The sequence below is a fragment of the Orbicella franksi genome, chromosome 15 (genome assembly GCF_964199315.1).
Source record: "Orbicella franksi chromosome 15, jaOrbFran1.1, whole genome shotgun sequence".
Classification (NCBI taxonomy): Eukaryota; Metazoa; Cnidaria; class Anthozoa; order Scleractinia; family Merulinidae; genus Orbicella; species Orbicella franksi.
In genome coordinates, this window is record NC_138159.1 from 9,042,547 (window position 1) to 9,058,629 (window position 16,083).

The window sequence follows — 16,083 nt, forward strand, 5'->3', positions numbered from 1 at the left end:
GATATTTTGACTACATACGTAATTAGCAAAGTCGTACACTGCTAAATAGAAGGTCGTTATGAGGTTACAATATTACTTGCTGGAATATTATTAACTGTAAAAACACACGGAAGAGGATTATACTGAGAGATGGAAGGATGACGTGCGTTAGGGATGGAGTTGTAATTGGTCGATAACTTTAGTCCTCAACGCTATTGGTTACTATGACACATTGATATCAATTAGATATAATAAGGATAATATATCAACAGCTATATATAGCTGTCATTTTCAAGGTCAGTAGTTTATTTGTCGAAAGCAGCGAGAAGAAGAAGAAAAAGAACAAGACGAATTATACATCTTATCTGCCAGGTTAGGAAATCGTAGTTTTCTTTTTGAAATGTCTTTGTTAGTAAGAGAAAAAGGACATACCTAACCATTCACAGTGCGCGCAATGCTGCGCATATTGTTCATGTAGTTTTCAAGAAGTCTCTTTTTGGTGCGCTGGTTCGTAAGGTTTCTTTGTTTCTTTTTCTTTAAGGGGATCAGGTCTATTTTTGAGATCAATACTCAGTTTACAGCCAGTGAAGTCAAAATGAAGGTAGGTACATTTAAACCATTCTGAAATCCACCTGTACTGTAACATTTAGTAACCGGAAAAAAGAGCGAAATTGTCTTTAAGGGAAACCTACGAATCTTTTTTTTATAGTCAGTTAAACAAAATTCTAACTTAAAAACTCAGTATTCCTTGTAATGCTCACTTTGGAGGGTGGTTGGTTGCATCTTTGACATCGTTGGTTGCATCTTTAATGTGACTGCGTGATGCAGTTAGTGAGTTCATATGCGCTAACTTAACATTTGGCTGTGTGACCGCGCGATGCAGTTCTAGTCAAAGGCTCACATTTCACTTTTGCTCACCATAGAGTCTCCAGTAGCTCAGTGGTTAGAGCGTCCGGCTAGATCACGGAGGCTTGTGGGTGCAAATCTCATCTGGAACTCGGAATTTTTTCTGAGTCGATGTGATTTCTTCGTTGAGTATTCCTTATGATACTCACTTTGGAGGGTGGTTGGTTGCATCTTTGATATGCTTTAATGTGACTGCTCGACGCAGTTAGTGAGTTCATATGCGCCAAGGAATCCTTAATAGGGAAAAGAGCATATAAGTCGATCGAGCGGCATGTACTAAGAAACAATTCTCAAATTCTGCTAACTCATTTGCCTGAGCTAGACTTAAGTGCACTGTACTGTGTTGAGCAGTCTTGCCTGCATCTATTGTTGCGCGATCGCTGGGAACCAAGTCAACCTTCTTAAGTTCACCAGTATACACACTAATTTACAGCTTTATGGCCATGTCTGCTTACGTCTTCACAGCCAAGACTCCTTCTTCGATACCAAGTTCTATTTACATCTTGTATCTTAAATCTTGACTGCTGATTGTTTGGCGTTGCTGTTCCTGGTTTTGAGTACACTGCTTGAAGTTAGCCTCTTTCTGTCAGGGTCCGACAAGGGTTTACTGCCATGAACACAAACACAAAAAGGACTTTCTGTGCGAGAAGAGGTTGAGGCGAAACCTTCTCGTCTTAAAACCCTCCCTCCATATTCTCTGTCTGATTTTTGAGAGAACAGTAGTCTGGAAGCAAGCTAATCGTTAACAGTTTTTTTGTACTAAATGCGCACCACTTTTTTCAGTATTTCTTTTGCTGATTGATGGGTATGACTATTGATAGACACTGTTGACAGAGGGAGAAGGGTAGGAGAGTTCATCTCGATCCCATACAGGCCTTATACCCAAGGTAATCCTCAAAAGTTATTTTGAGACATGTACCCAGTTCCTCCGCGGATAATATTCCACGCGCGTTGATTGGATGTTTTTGGGAGGATGACAATGTGCGTAAAGCCACTTGGCCTTTCAACAAAAGTTAAATACACGTCATGGGGTCGGCTTTTTCCAAACCCTCCTAAGGCTGTTTTTCACTAGCGACGGAGTCGTAGTCGCAGTCGTAATCAGAAGCCTAAAGTGATTCGATCTAGTGAAAATCAAACCGACATAGTCAGAAGCAGAACATCGATTCCGCTTATACCTCCGTCGCATACGATCTACTGAAAACTGCATTGTCGGAGTCGCAAGCAGAAGCGGAAGAATAAACAAATCACGATGTTCGATTCCGGGCCTGGCGATTGGTTGGTTTTTCTGACTCTGCTTCGAACTCCGAGTTAATGGATCATAAATTACGGAGTCGTAAACGGAATCGGAAGAAATGGAAACGTACTGATTCTTCCGACTCCGATTCCGTCGAGCTTATGACTCCCCTTACGACTCGATTTTCGATTTTCACTAGGTCGTAAACGCTCTTACGACTCCGACTACGACTCCGTAGCTAGTGAAAACCAGCCTTTAGGATTTACAAACCGGAGGAAGTCTCAAAATAACTTAAGAGGGATTACCTTGAGAGTAAGTCCTATATTGAGGTTTTTTTCTGACCCTTGATGCTCTCTTGTCACTATACATACAAAGAAAATATTGTTCGCAAACTATATTTAGAGTACCGCCAATCTACATCTGATCCTTCCCATCGTTGATGAGGAACAACTAACTCCTTTTCTCCTTTTAGCCTTTGGTTATTGTGGGTGTCCTGGTAATGGTCGCCTTTCTGATTATGGTCACCGAGACAGATTGCAAAGCTGCAAATGAATACAAATACGTGGAGGGAGCCAAGCCTGTGTATATGAAGAAGCTCCTACGCGCCTCGCGTTCCTTACAGGAAGATGATGAGGTCGATGATGTTGATGAGGTTGATGACGATGGCCCAGACACGGATGCCCCAGACACGGGACGTCAATTCTGTTGCTGTCCGGATTGTCTCGATTCGTGCAGCTGTTGCTGTGCATAAGATTACTGAAAGCCAACCACTGTGATGTAAAGTAACAGAAGGAAAATAAAATGAGTATCATAATATCAGGGTTTACTTGAAATTCATTGCTAACGTTCAGATATCTAGAACAGTTAAAGTTTTGTTCAAAATCTTGGAAAAAAAAACCCTTTAATTTCCATTTTGGAGATTACCTTGATAATCTCTTGATTGGAGTAAACTGTAATTTATAATCTCTACAAAAACGTCGGGTCTCTGAAATCATTTGCAACACGACAAATTAACGATACCAGGTAGTATATCTCAGTGATCAATTCTCAGAGATGTCAGTTGAGTCTTGCAGATTTTTCTTCGTCCACATGTAACAGTTCCCAAGTAGATTTGAAGACAAATATGATAAAAATGTTCCACTGTACGCTTGCCAGTGATATTAGCATCTCATCCAAACTGTCATGAAGATCCTTGAAATGGTTTACTACCTGATTTCAAAATAATCTCTGTTTTTCGTTTCCTAGGTTTTAATTCTGGCAATATCGGCCGAGGTCTTGACGCACAGAAAAGACCGAGGACAGATATTTCCCCTGTGCGGTTCCGAGCAAGCTTGGTTAACAAGACGTACAAAACGTAAGAGATTTCCCTCAAACTGAGCTCGATAGCGAAATAAATGCTCCTTTTCTCTTAAACGAGCACGGTGTCCCCCACATTTTTATTTCATAATTTTAATGAGAACAATATCCTCAATAACTGAGAAAAAAATTAGCAGAGATCTATGGCTACTTTTTTGGCAAATTAAATAAATACTACAGAGGGAGACATAACGGGCCCAACAGCGCATGTCTAAATTATGTTTCCTTTAAAGGATAAAAAAATGCAGGGTATTTGAAGACATTTTTTCTGGGAAGTAGATGAATAAACAATCAAAGGAAGTCAAACTCTGTGTGACATAACACGCTGCATTGAAAAATAATCGAGCTTATTTGTTGCGCACGGAGATTACCAAAAGTCACCTAAATAACTGTATTTGCCATGACTGTGGCGTGAAAACAAGCACGGTGACCCCCTCTTTTTACTACGTTTTTAATATCTCTCTGCCCTGTAACAACAACATACCAAGTTTCATCGGAAATCTATGGCGGGTTCTTTTACTAGGGAATCACCTTAAAAAAAATTGCCAACAAGGGCGGAATTTTGACTGGGAGTCGGAATATTTTATGTAAAAGCAAGTTCTGTCAGAAACGTAAGCCATAAAACGGGCGTGTTTAAAACACGAAATGGCGAAATAGCGAAATGACGAAACGGCGAAATGGCGAAATGGTGCTAAAGATAAGAGCCAAAGTTATAAGATATAACCACTCCAATAAAAGTTGCAATTATTGTTGCCCGATTTATTCTGTTTCGGGACGGAGCATTAAATTTTTGAGTTCAGGAGGAGAGGGGTGGGAGTGTGGTCACTTTCATCCGAGGAAGAATTGTTTTTTTCTGCATTGGTACTTGTAATTGTTTTGTTTACAAATTTTGCCTTGTATCTATTTGATATAAACATCCAACAAACTTCACTCCGTTTCTGTGCAAAGTGCCCAAAGTACATGTTTGCCAAATATCGTGTATAAATAGTTCGTATAGTGTGATCGTCCGGGTGAGTGTAGTTCTGAAAAGAACTGTTGTTGGTGACTGACGTTTCGACAACCTGAGTGGAAGTCATCTTCAGAGTCAAGTGAATAGTGTTTGTCAGTCGATGATCTTATAAGTCTGGTCCGTTGAACGTGATTGGTCAGTATAGCCATGATGGTATTGGCTGAAAGACTCGTGTAAAGTTTGTCATCAGTCATTGGTGGGTTTCGATCCGTCTATTGTTAGTCAAGTAGGTCGGTTTTGGTCCGTGTATTGTTAAGTCGGTCTGTTAGAAGTCCGTTTGTCGGTTTCGTTTCTGTCGTCAGTCGTTGAAAATAGTTTGTACTGTAGGTTAAGCACTGAGCAGAGTCCCAGTCAATGTTGTGGTTTGTCAGTTGATGATGTACATCAATGTGATTGTTGGCATCACCATTTCTCGTGGTTCGTTTGTGTTCAGTCAGTCTCGTGTTAAGGTTTCTGCCAGTCTCACCACAGACCGCGTTCGTACTGAACAAGAACGAAAACTGACAACACTTCAACGCAATAAAGACAGAAAACGACCGAAAACTGACGACAACTGGGTCAGGAATATTTCTTCCCGTCCCTTAGACAAAACCGAGACTCACGTACTGTCCTACGGACTAAAACACTCAGTGACGCCTAAACGGATACCGACCGAGTCTATTGTATCTAGTGTTGAGGCGGTTCTGTCTCGTCAGCGAGACTTATCAGAATCTGCCAAGGATAACATCAGAAGCAGAATTGCTTCCACGGTACAATCAGCCTCTATACCTGACAATAACTTGACAAAAGACGAACAGCAAGCACTGAAACGACTGAAAAACGACAACAACATTGTCATACTACCAGCCGACAAAGGACGTGTCACTGTTGTTATGGACAAGACTGACTACTTTGACAAAATGGACGCACTTTTTAACGACAAACAAACTTACGGAGAACTTAAACGCGACCCGACGCCAGCACTTCAACGTAAACTTAACAGCAAAATACTTACGCTTAAAAGGACTGACGCTATTGACACTCAACGCTACTATCGACTGAGGTGCTCAGTACCTCAACCACCGAAACTTTACGGACTACCGAAACTGCACAAACCTGGTATACCGATGCGACCTATAGTGTCATTCTGTGGGTCCCCTACGTATCAACTATCTAAGTACTTGACGACCATACTGCAACCCCTTACTGACAAATCAAGACGCAAACTACAATCTACGGAGAACTTTATTGACGCTATTAAGACAGTACAGATACCTGACGACTACAAACTTGTGTCTTTTGATGTGAAATCACTGTTCACTAGTATTCCACTTCAATTGGCATTACAGTGTACCGAGACCGCTATACAACAATCTACTGTTGAACTGCCGTTACCTACAGAAGACATCATGGACTTACTGAACCTTTGCCTTACATCGACTTACTTTCAGTACAACGGTAAACACTACAAACAGTTGCATGGAACAGCAATGGGGTCGTCTGTTTCTGTTGTTGTCGCAGAAATTGTGATGCAACACGTGGAGGAACGCGCCCTTGCAACTTGCCGACAAACGATACCGCTTTGGTTACGCTACGTTGACGACACCTTTACCGCCGTTCACAAAGACGAAATTGAAGATTTCACGACCACCTAAACGAACAGAACGCCGACATCCAGTTTACTAAAGAGATCGAAGAAAATGGAAAACTTCCTTTTCTAGACTGTTTGGTAAGCCGCGACAACAACGAACTACGAACGACAGTCTACAGAAAACCGACGCATACCGACAGATTACTTGACGAATCATCCTACAACCCGACTTCACACAAAGCCACGACTATAAAGACTTTGACGAGACGAGCGCAACTAGTTTGTGACACACCGGACAGCTTACGTGACGAAAACAGATACCTTGAACGTGTTTTTCACAAAAACAACTACAACGCTGACTTTATTAGACGAAACATTTACCAACCTACTGAAGCTGACGCTACGAACAGGAACCCTACGCCTGTTACTACAGTGACTATACCTTACATTAAGGGCACTTCTGAGACCATCTCGCGGATTCTACAGCCCTACAACATTCGTGTAGCCCACAAACCTACAACTACGTTACGACACTTACTGACCAACGTGAAAGACAGAGACGAACCTAACGACAGACAGGGAGCAGTTTACAAGATCAAATGCTCCGACTGCCAGGCTTCCTACATTGGTGAGACTGGCAGAAACCTTAACACGAGACTGACTGAACACAAACGAGCCACGAGAAATGGTGATGCCAACAATCACATTGCTGTACATCATCAACTGACAAACCACAACATTGACTGGGACTCTGCTCAGTGCTTAACCTACAGTACAAACTATTTTCAACGACTGACTCTGGAAAGCTGGTACACTAACCTAGAACAAACGCCTCTTAACAGATGTCAACAACTACCGGCGCCTTACAAACGACTTATCCACGACAGAAACGAAACCGACAAACGGACTTCTAACAGACCGACTTAACAATACACGGACCAAAACCGACCTACTTGACTAACAATAGACGGATCGAAACCCACCAATGACTGATGACAAACTTTACACGAGTCTTTCAGCCAATACCATCATGGCTATACTGACCAATCACGTTCAACGGACCAGACTTATAAGATCATCGACTGACAAACACTATTCACTTGAATCCATTCCATGTGATTGCTGGAGCTCAAAGCATAACGTCATAGCGGCTGCTCGATGGTAAGTATGAGATAAACAAATCGTTTTCTTCAGATGTCAAAACTATTTGCGACTAAAGACAGGAATTGCACCAGACAAAAATGTACTCCGGTTAGCCTAAATACCACTTTGGTCAGCCTGAACAGCACTCCGGTTAGCCTGAGTAGCGTTTCGGTTAGCTTAAGTTTGCGCTGACTTGGGAATGGTCAGCTCTTTAATGGGGTGCAATTCCTGTATTTAGCTGCATGTTCAAAACTAAACGCCGCCATTTTGATCAAGAACGTTCTAGGCGTCTCAAACCGCACCCTGTTAACAGAGAGAGACTGGAATCCAAATTACCCAAAGGTCCGTGACGGCTAATTTGTAATTGTAGATGTTTCTTTTATTTGTCTGGATTAATCTACAGAATAAATTCGGAAACAGCTGGAGATTTCAGTGGAGCGATAATATCTTACAACTTTGGTTCTTAACTTCAGTACCATTTCGCCTTTTCGCCATTTCGTCATTTCGTCATTTCGTCATTTCGTCATTTCGCCATTTCGTGTTTTAAACACGCCCCCATAAAACTACTAGAAAATCTTCAAGAGCGATCGTGTAGGAACATTCGGGACAGTGCCCGCTCCAATTCTTAGAGTACTTAGAGAATATTTCCATGGATCTTTCTATTTTCTGCTGCTGTTTCGTGGTGCCAAATAGATTACACCTGTGAAATGAAAACCATGTAGGTCTTTAGTACCATAACATAACCAAGCAATTAACAGTTATTGATCGAGGTTGAGCAAAATATCGTGATTTGTCAGTGGCAAGCAGATCGAGTATTTACCGAGGGCTGAGGCAAATAATTGATCTGCGAGACACCAAGTTTGGCAATAACCGAGTTCAATAATTGTTTTATCATTCAATCATTAAGTTTGATTTCGTATTTAAATCACTCTCTGACATTCCCTCTGACATTTTCTCTGACAGCTCGAGGAAGCGATCTTCTTTTTTGTGCACAAGGACGTGGTTGCAATTACGTACGACAACGGTAATTCAGCGACTTGAGGTTATGCACACAAAATTATAGCTTCAATTTCCCACCAATAACTTTGGATGGGACAAGGCGGATTCGAACTGACTGGTGGAGTCTTTTCCCATCTAGAAGGTGCCCCGTGGATTGGATCGAATGACATCAAAAAGACCAGGTCACAACATTTATGGCAATTCTGTTTAGTTTCGTTGAATATGAGATTTGAATTGGTAGAGAAGCACTCTGGCTAAACAACAGACACATAACAAACAAGGATGATTTCCGAGCATTATAAATGACCACAGCTTTCAGGCAAATTGATGGGAGATTGATTGAAGTCGGGTCGCCATTTTTCAAGTTTACCCAAATGAAGTCCGTTTTAGCCTTCTCCAGTTTTGCCCATCTATGTTTCTTAATGGCTATTCTGTGTTTCTTTTGAGATATTATGATATTTCAGTACGTTGTGTGATCGCTTGGTTAGTTGCCTAACACTAAGCGAAAAAGCCCAATTAACAGAGAAGTATGCCATGGTGGGGCGACGAAAGTACAGGTTCAAGTCCCAACTCAGTTCATACTGACCGACAAGGAATGAACTTAGTTTGACAACAACAAAGGAAAAAACATAGGAAAGGCTTAGATAAATGAAATAAACTGCTACAAAACTTTGAATTCATTCAGTTGCAATGAAGTGCTTTAACAAAGTTGTAATAAAGTGTTTGAATTATACAGTGTGTACAATTTAAAAACTTGTTTACATTATATCATTCAGTTAAGCCAGCTGATTAATCAGAGCTTCTGACTGGATTCAGGATGGAGTTAAAGGGGCACTGTCAAGAGCATGACGTTGACAATTCAAAGCCCTGAAAAAAAATTCCATTAAAGGAAACCTGGAAATACTTGTCCAGTTTTATTAAAAATTACAAGTTATACAAGCTATGCATAGTCCGCTAAACTTTTTCAAATTCTATAAAAGGCTGAAAAACCTCTTTTAAGTCTGTGGAAAATTATGCTTACAACAGAGTTCTCGGACTTGGTCTTTCTGGCCTTTCTTCGTTGTGTTGAAATAAGCATTATAATCCATCAAATATTTTCGCTCGCGCGCGATTGGGCCAAACGCGTCACGTGAGCGAATATTCCCCAGCTAATAATAGAATATCCGAGGATATTCCCCAATTTTCAAAACCGCGCGTGCTTGCGAAAAATATTTGAAGGATAATAAACACAATAGCCTCCGTTTGGGGCAAAAATATGCTCGGACATTTGTCTGCGGACATTATCCGTTCCTCAAAGCAAACAGATTATGTCCGTGGACAAATATCCAAGCATATTTTCACCCCAAATGGAGGCTATTGTTTATATATCCAACCCTCGCTCGTGGAATGATTATTAAATACACCGCGAGGGCTAAGCCAATGAAAACTATTGAAATTGCATTATCCAATGATTCAGCTTTTAATAAGTTATAATAAATTTTTCCCCTAATTTTCCATCACTGTTGTTGAGGCGATAATACACTTCGCTGTTACCTAATCGACATGGATACTAATTAAACAACGAAAACGTACTATTTTAAACGTGCTACATGGTCAGCAGACCATAAACTGAGAGGTGGGGGAGGGGGGAGGGGTGAAGGCTGAGAGACGTCCGAGTTACTTATTACGCAACTCAGTGGTACACAAACAAAGTATTCGATCTTTCCTGTTTTAATTTTGGTGTTACCATCATTCTCAGTCATACAATCAACAAGCATTCGAAAAACTAACTAACTGGCCTTTTGGTTGATGATAGTTTTGGTTTAATTATAATTTCTATAGCTGCTTTTATTCGGAGGTTAACTTTTTTAAACTTCAGGCTTTGGGCAACAGCAGACACACCAGGGATAACATCTGGCACAACAACATTCCCAGGGCTCTCTCTTCAGAGCCTGGTCCAACGAACGCGAGGCATCTTGTACTTTCTTCATGTAAACAGCCTTAGCTCCTTCTACGTAATCGTACTCATTTACAGGCTTGCTATCTGTTTCGGTGACCACAGTCAGAAAGACGACCATCACCAGGAGAAAAACAATAAACGTAGGCTAAAAGAAGAAAAGAAATAGGTGATCTTTTATAAAAAGAAGGTAGTGCATGAAAAGTGGTTGTTTACCATTTACACGGGGGAACCGGTTCGTCAACGGTTGCTGAAAATGGTAAGCAAAAATCCCTGATGGTATGTTCCGTTCAGTTTGGCGACTTACCAGTTACTTCACAATCCTCAATTTACCGAAAGAGCCTGAGTAGGACGGGTTCGAACTGATCATAATTCCACGATGGTGGTGAAGAATTGCAAATGCAAGCAAATTTTCCATTCGGATTTCGGTTGGAAATTTTGGACTTCCTTTCAAGACGTTCGTTTTTTTTTTCTGAAATTTTTCGATCGTTCGAGCCAAAATTGTCTCACCATTTACTTTCTGATCGAAAATTCCGAAATTTTTGGGTGAATGGTCAACAACCATTGTCTCCTGTCTAATATGGGTGTTAACTTTCTCCCTACAATTTTTGTCAAATCTAAACATGAAGGAAATTTACTGCTTTTACCGTTGTTTAAGCAGCGCGTTACAAAGGGTGGTCTCTTGGTTAGGTATAAGAGGACAACTGCATCAAGCACAATCAAAAATTCCTATTGAATGTACTAACCTTCGTTTTGTCTTCACCTTCTGTAAGCTATCTGTTCTCAACAAAACGCCTTTAAGAAATAATCAGTAAAATATTACATCCCATTGGCTTTTCAAGCTACTCCAACTTTACCTTATTCTGAATAGGCGACTTGTCAAATCGACCTCAAATGGGCCCCACTCCTCATAATATTTTAGCCAAACTATTTCGCCGGGGTGTGTTAGGCAGCCAAATAATTCTACGTTTTCTCAGATTTAAATTCAAATGATCTATTTACATAGTATAATGCTTCTTGCGTGTCTTGCTTCATTGCAAACAATCTTCTTCAAACTCATTAATAACTCATCAAGTTAAAAGAAATCAAATCATAACCTTGCCAATGTTTAGATATTTGATCTTAATCAGTATAGATTTTTACGATTTTATTTCTTTGTTTTCTCCTTAGTTTAAGTTTTGATTGAGACGATTAATCAAACACTCGAGATTGATTGTAGTGTTTTATCGCATTTCCATGCTCAAATTCCCTACTGTGCATCGTATTTTTAACTCTTTTCTCTCCGTATGGACATATGGTCGAACTCGGTCTCACGTATTTCATATATCACGTTCTGGGCCTTCTTTCCCCAAATCTGAATAAGCCAAAGCTACCCCGCGTAAACCATGGAACCTTATTTTAAAAGATAATAAAAGATAAAAGATAATTAAAAAAAATTCTTTTCCCAACATACTGAATTTCGTTCCTTTTCTTCGAAATCAATGAAAATAGTCAATATATATTTTATCAAAATTCACCAAAATGTTTAACAAAACATTTTTGATTTCGATGCTGAGCACAGACCAAAGGGAACACAGTTAAATATCTGAAACAGGGGGAGAGTTTCAGTTCCTAACCATTTTGTTTAAGTTGAGATGAAGCATCGCCTCTGAAAAATATTAAGGCGTGATTTATGAATCAGTTAATTCTAACCTTACACTTGCCTGAGGCAATGATGCTCCAAGTCTAGAAATCGTACGACCTGCTCTGTAAAATCTTGTGCCGGTGGCTGATAAAACAATGAACCACGATCTTCGCTTTAAATACTCTCTACAATAACGTGTGGATCTCTCACCTTGGTAGTTCCATGCAGCTGAAAACAAACTTGTTTGCAAAGCGCTCCCTGCTGTGGGTTAGTCACTGATGAGACAGACAGACAGACAGACAGACAGACAGAAGACAGTTAACTCTATATTTTACCGCCAGAGAATAGACTAAGAAAATTGTTTCGATACAACAACAGTGTTAAAAAACAGTGTGAACCTGAGTTTTTGATGAACATTTAAGAGGACACGCCGACATGTGTTGTAGTAAAACCAAAACTACCCTAAGTAGTTCTTGTTTATCTTTATTAAAAACCACTTAGGCGAAAGTGGAAAGTCAACACTAGTTTAAAACACTTTTTTTAAAAATGATTAAGTTAGTAGTCAAAGCAGATTAGCATTAACAGATCGAGTCAAAAAGGGGAGAAATACATTGACATCCATAGAAAATGGCCTAAGAGAACTGAACGTTACTATTGCAAACGCCCATTTCGAAATGGAAGGAGCAAGGTACGTTGAAGCGATTTACATACTGGGAAAATCTGCACCTGTTGCGACTTAAACTGTGTCTGACGATGTTTTCTCAAGCCTTTTGACATCTGACTTAAAAACTCAATTAGCCAAAAGCAACAACAGAACGTTTTTCAACTCTTGCATGGGAAACTGTGATAAAAGCTGCCATTGTCGAATTTCACTTAAACCCAGTTAGCCAAAAACGTCAACAGAACATATAATTGATATATGGTTCGTGACACACTTCAGCTCGCTCCAACTCAGTATAGCGACTGCGAACAGCGCAATATTTATGTTTTTACAGGTCGCAATAGACTGATTTCTTCAGCTAGCCATTTTGAAAAACGTTCCAATTCGAGTTGTCTACACGAGGGGCAAACGTTTACATGAGTTGTTGAATACAACCAATGGGCCACATTCTCTGCGAAGGAGATGTGTTCCTGCTAGCAGAGTCGACTCTTCGCTCTTTCCTAGAGAAGTCAAGAAAGAAGAAAGAAACGTTCTCAAGGCCAAAATTGTATTTTCTCGAGTACTGGCTTAGTTCAGGTTTCGGGTGGTACTTTATCTTGGCCTATGTTCATGATCGCTAGACTAGCAAAGAAAAAAGCTATTGTTAGGCCACCTTAAAAGAATTGACCGAAACAAAAAAAAGACCTGTCTGGCAAGCTAACCTCAAAGATAAAGTTTCCAGTTTCTTATGTGTGCTACGTACGCTGAAATCTTGCGAAGCGAGGATGCGCAGTCCACGAGCAAGGTAATCAGAGCATAATGTTAGAAGTAAACTGATAATTTTTTTCACAAATTAAAATGTGCTGAAATAATTTTCCTTTTCACCCAATTTCCACATTATTTTAGCGTATTATAAAAGGAGATTGCAGAGGTCTTAGTCTTGTATTGGCGGTTTTTGAACCCATGGATGAAACAAGAAAATTGGCAGTGTGCAGGGCAGTCAATTGAAGGACGACCTTTATCTCAGAGAGAGTGGTTTGCTAATGGAATCAAAACAAACTTATAAAAATCCAACCAACCAACCCACTAACCATTATACTTTGCCAGATTCACAAAAAGAAAAACAAGATTAAAACAATGAACTTAATTAGGAAAAAAAAAAACTACTCAAAATAGTAAGAAAAATAAACAAGCTGAGTAGATAGAAAAAGAGGTTATTCCTGAAGCGTTTATGTAATAAAGCAAAGCGAAAAACTTGTTCGGACAGAAAAGATCGGGAGAATTTTCCAATAATTTCTTCCAGTGTTTTAGAAATTCAGTCGCTGGATGTTTGGGGTTGAGAAGAAAACTGCGCTTGACGCACTTTAAAAAATTCCCTGGGCAACCTTTTTAAACTTTGAGCATGTAAATCGTTCACGAATTCTCAAAACTACCGGGCAATTAAGAAAACAATTCTCCGAATTGAGAAGAGGAAGTTCTTGTTAATTGTGAATATAAATGCAAGAGGGAGAGTAATTTTACATTTATAAACATAACGTGATGTCTCTTCTGTTGAACAGGACTGAGTCCAAGACTGTTTCTTGTCCTGAACGTCTGCCCGTTTTATTTTATATCGTGACAAGGAGTCCTCCACCAACATATTACACCATCGTCATGTAGAAAATGAGTGAGTGAGTGAGTGAGTGAGTGAGTGTGCGTGCGTGCGTGCGTGCGTGAGTGAGTGAGTAATAGTTATAATAGTATATCTTTATTGCGCCTTACTCTCCAAATGGAGGTATTGGTCTAGTTACAATAAAGGTTTCAACGTTAACTAATAACAATACAAAATAATATTTACCATATCCGTATACAATAAATTGGGAAATTCATAGTGCTAATTACTTTTGTGAATCGAGAATCTCTTTTCTTTTTTGAAACATTAAATGGATATATTTACCTATTATTTTAGATGTAACTGTGTTTTCTGCTATAAGTAAATACTTGTCTTCTCGTTATCACTTAAACTGGGGTGATGGGTGTCAGCGTTTGAAATATTTGAGTGCAGCTCACGTCTTAATGTGGTATACCCCCGACAATACATCAAGAAATGCTGTTCATGTTCTATGCAATTTTCTTTGCATACTAAACATGTTCGCTCTTCTACTGGGATTAATGCTCCTCTATTTTCATATTTTCCAGTTTGTATTCGTAATGCATGACATCCTGATCTAAGCTTTGTCAGGCTAATTCTGTGTGCTGGCTTTGTAATTAATGTCACTTCCTTTTGTGTAAATTTCTCTCTTGAACTTGTTGATGACATATTCTGGGTTTCAAGCCAGTTCTGTAAATATTGATACCTGAGGGTTTTCTTTATAACTAATCGTGCATTCTTGACGTGCTGCTGGTTCTTTTACTTCACACCTTTTACTGATTTCTTCATTCTGTTGAATGTCAAATAAAGTTGTATGTTTTGTTACATATCGAAATGCTTATGGTAACAAAACGTTGTTGGTGGAATGCTTCAATCTTTGCCAGTAGCTGAAGATTGATGCTTTAATGTCGTGCTTAAAGGGTACCGCCAAGCTATGCTCTGCAAGCAATAGTTTCTGTATACCATGGAACGTTTAATGACTGTTTACAAAACTTTATACGAACTTGTTCAATTGTACTTTTATCAAAAGGTGTTTTGTATGATGATAGTTCCGGTCCCCAAATTTCGCATGCGTAAAGTAACACGGGTTTAACCAGGGCATTAAAGAGTTTGTTCTTAATCGTAATTGTTGCTGTATCATCCGTGTTAGAGAAAGATCGATTTATTATCGAGAGAACTTTGATGGCTTTTTTGCTAAGAATTTCTCTTGCATAGGTGTAACGACCAGATGACGTCATTTCTATACTTAAATAGGTTTGTTTCTCAACAATTTGTAAAGTTTCACTGTCATATTTAAAATTTACCTTATTCTTGTTTTGTCCGTTACCACTGAATATAATTATGTTTGACTTTTTGGTGTTAACCTTGAGCTTTCAATCTTGAGCATGTTTATGAATTACATCAAGCAATTGTTGCAACCCTTCTCGAGAATGGCCGATTACTAGCAAATCATCAGTCTGCATACATTAAGCAGTTTAGAGATCGATTTCCTAACACCACGCCTGGGCATTTGTTCTGTACAAACTATCGCGGTAAATCATTCATAAATAAAGAAAATAAAACTGGACTTAAACCATCACCTTGCATCATCCCCTTGTTACATGGAAATAGGTCTGTAAGTGTGTTCTGGTCAATATTAACACAACTCTTAATTGAAGAATACAGGGACTTTATGACATTCAAGAATTTTCCTTGAATTCCGTATTTGTATAATTTATGGATCATACCGTATTGCCATACACTATAAAAAGCTTTTTCGTAATCAATAAAACCAACATAAAGCTTTTTGTGTTGTTTGGTGTTTTTATGGAGTAGTTGGCGGAGAATAAATAAACTATCCGTGGTTCTAGTGTTTGGTCTGAACCCAAACTGTTCTGGATTTAAAATATTGTCTTGCTCTATAAATTTATCCGATCGGTTTTGTAAAATTGACAAATGTACTGGAACAAAGAAAGTGTTTACATTAGAGTAAAAGTTCAACTCCCACAGGATTGGCTTGGTACATCAACATTGCCGCCATTTCATTGTTTCGGGACACCAATATGGCTGCCGTGACG

General features: G+C 39.4%; 1 long non-coding RNA gene across 1 annotated transcript; it reads left to right on the forward strand.

Annotated features, from left to right (window-relative positions):
• Positions 1-303: 303 nt before the first annotated feature.
• Positions 304-2,870, forward strand: LOC145470062 (uncharacterized). Its single transcript, XR_014042425.1, has 3 exons — positions 304-351; positions 521-580; positions 2,592-2,870. It is a non-coding gene; the product is annotated as an uncharacterized LOC145470062 (long non-coding RNA).
• Positions 2,871-16,083: the final 13,213 nt, after the last annotated feature.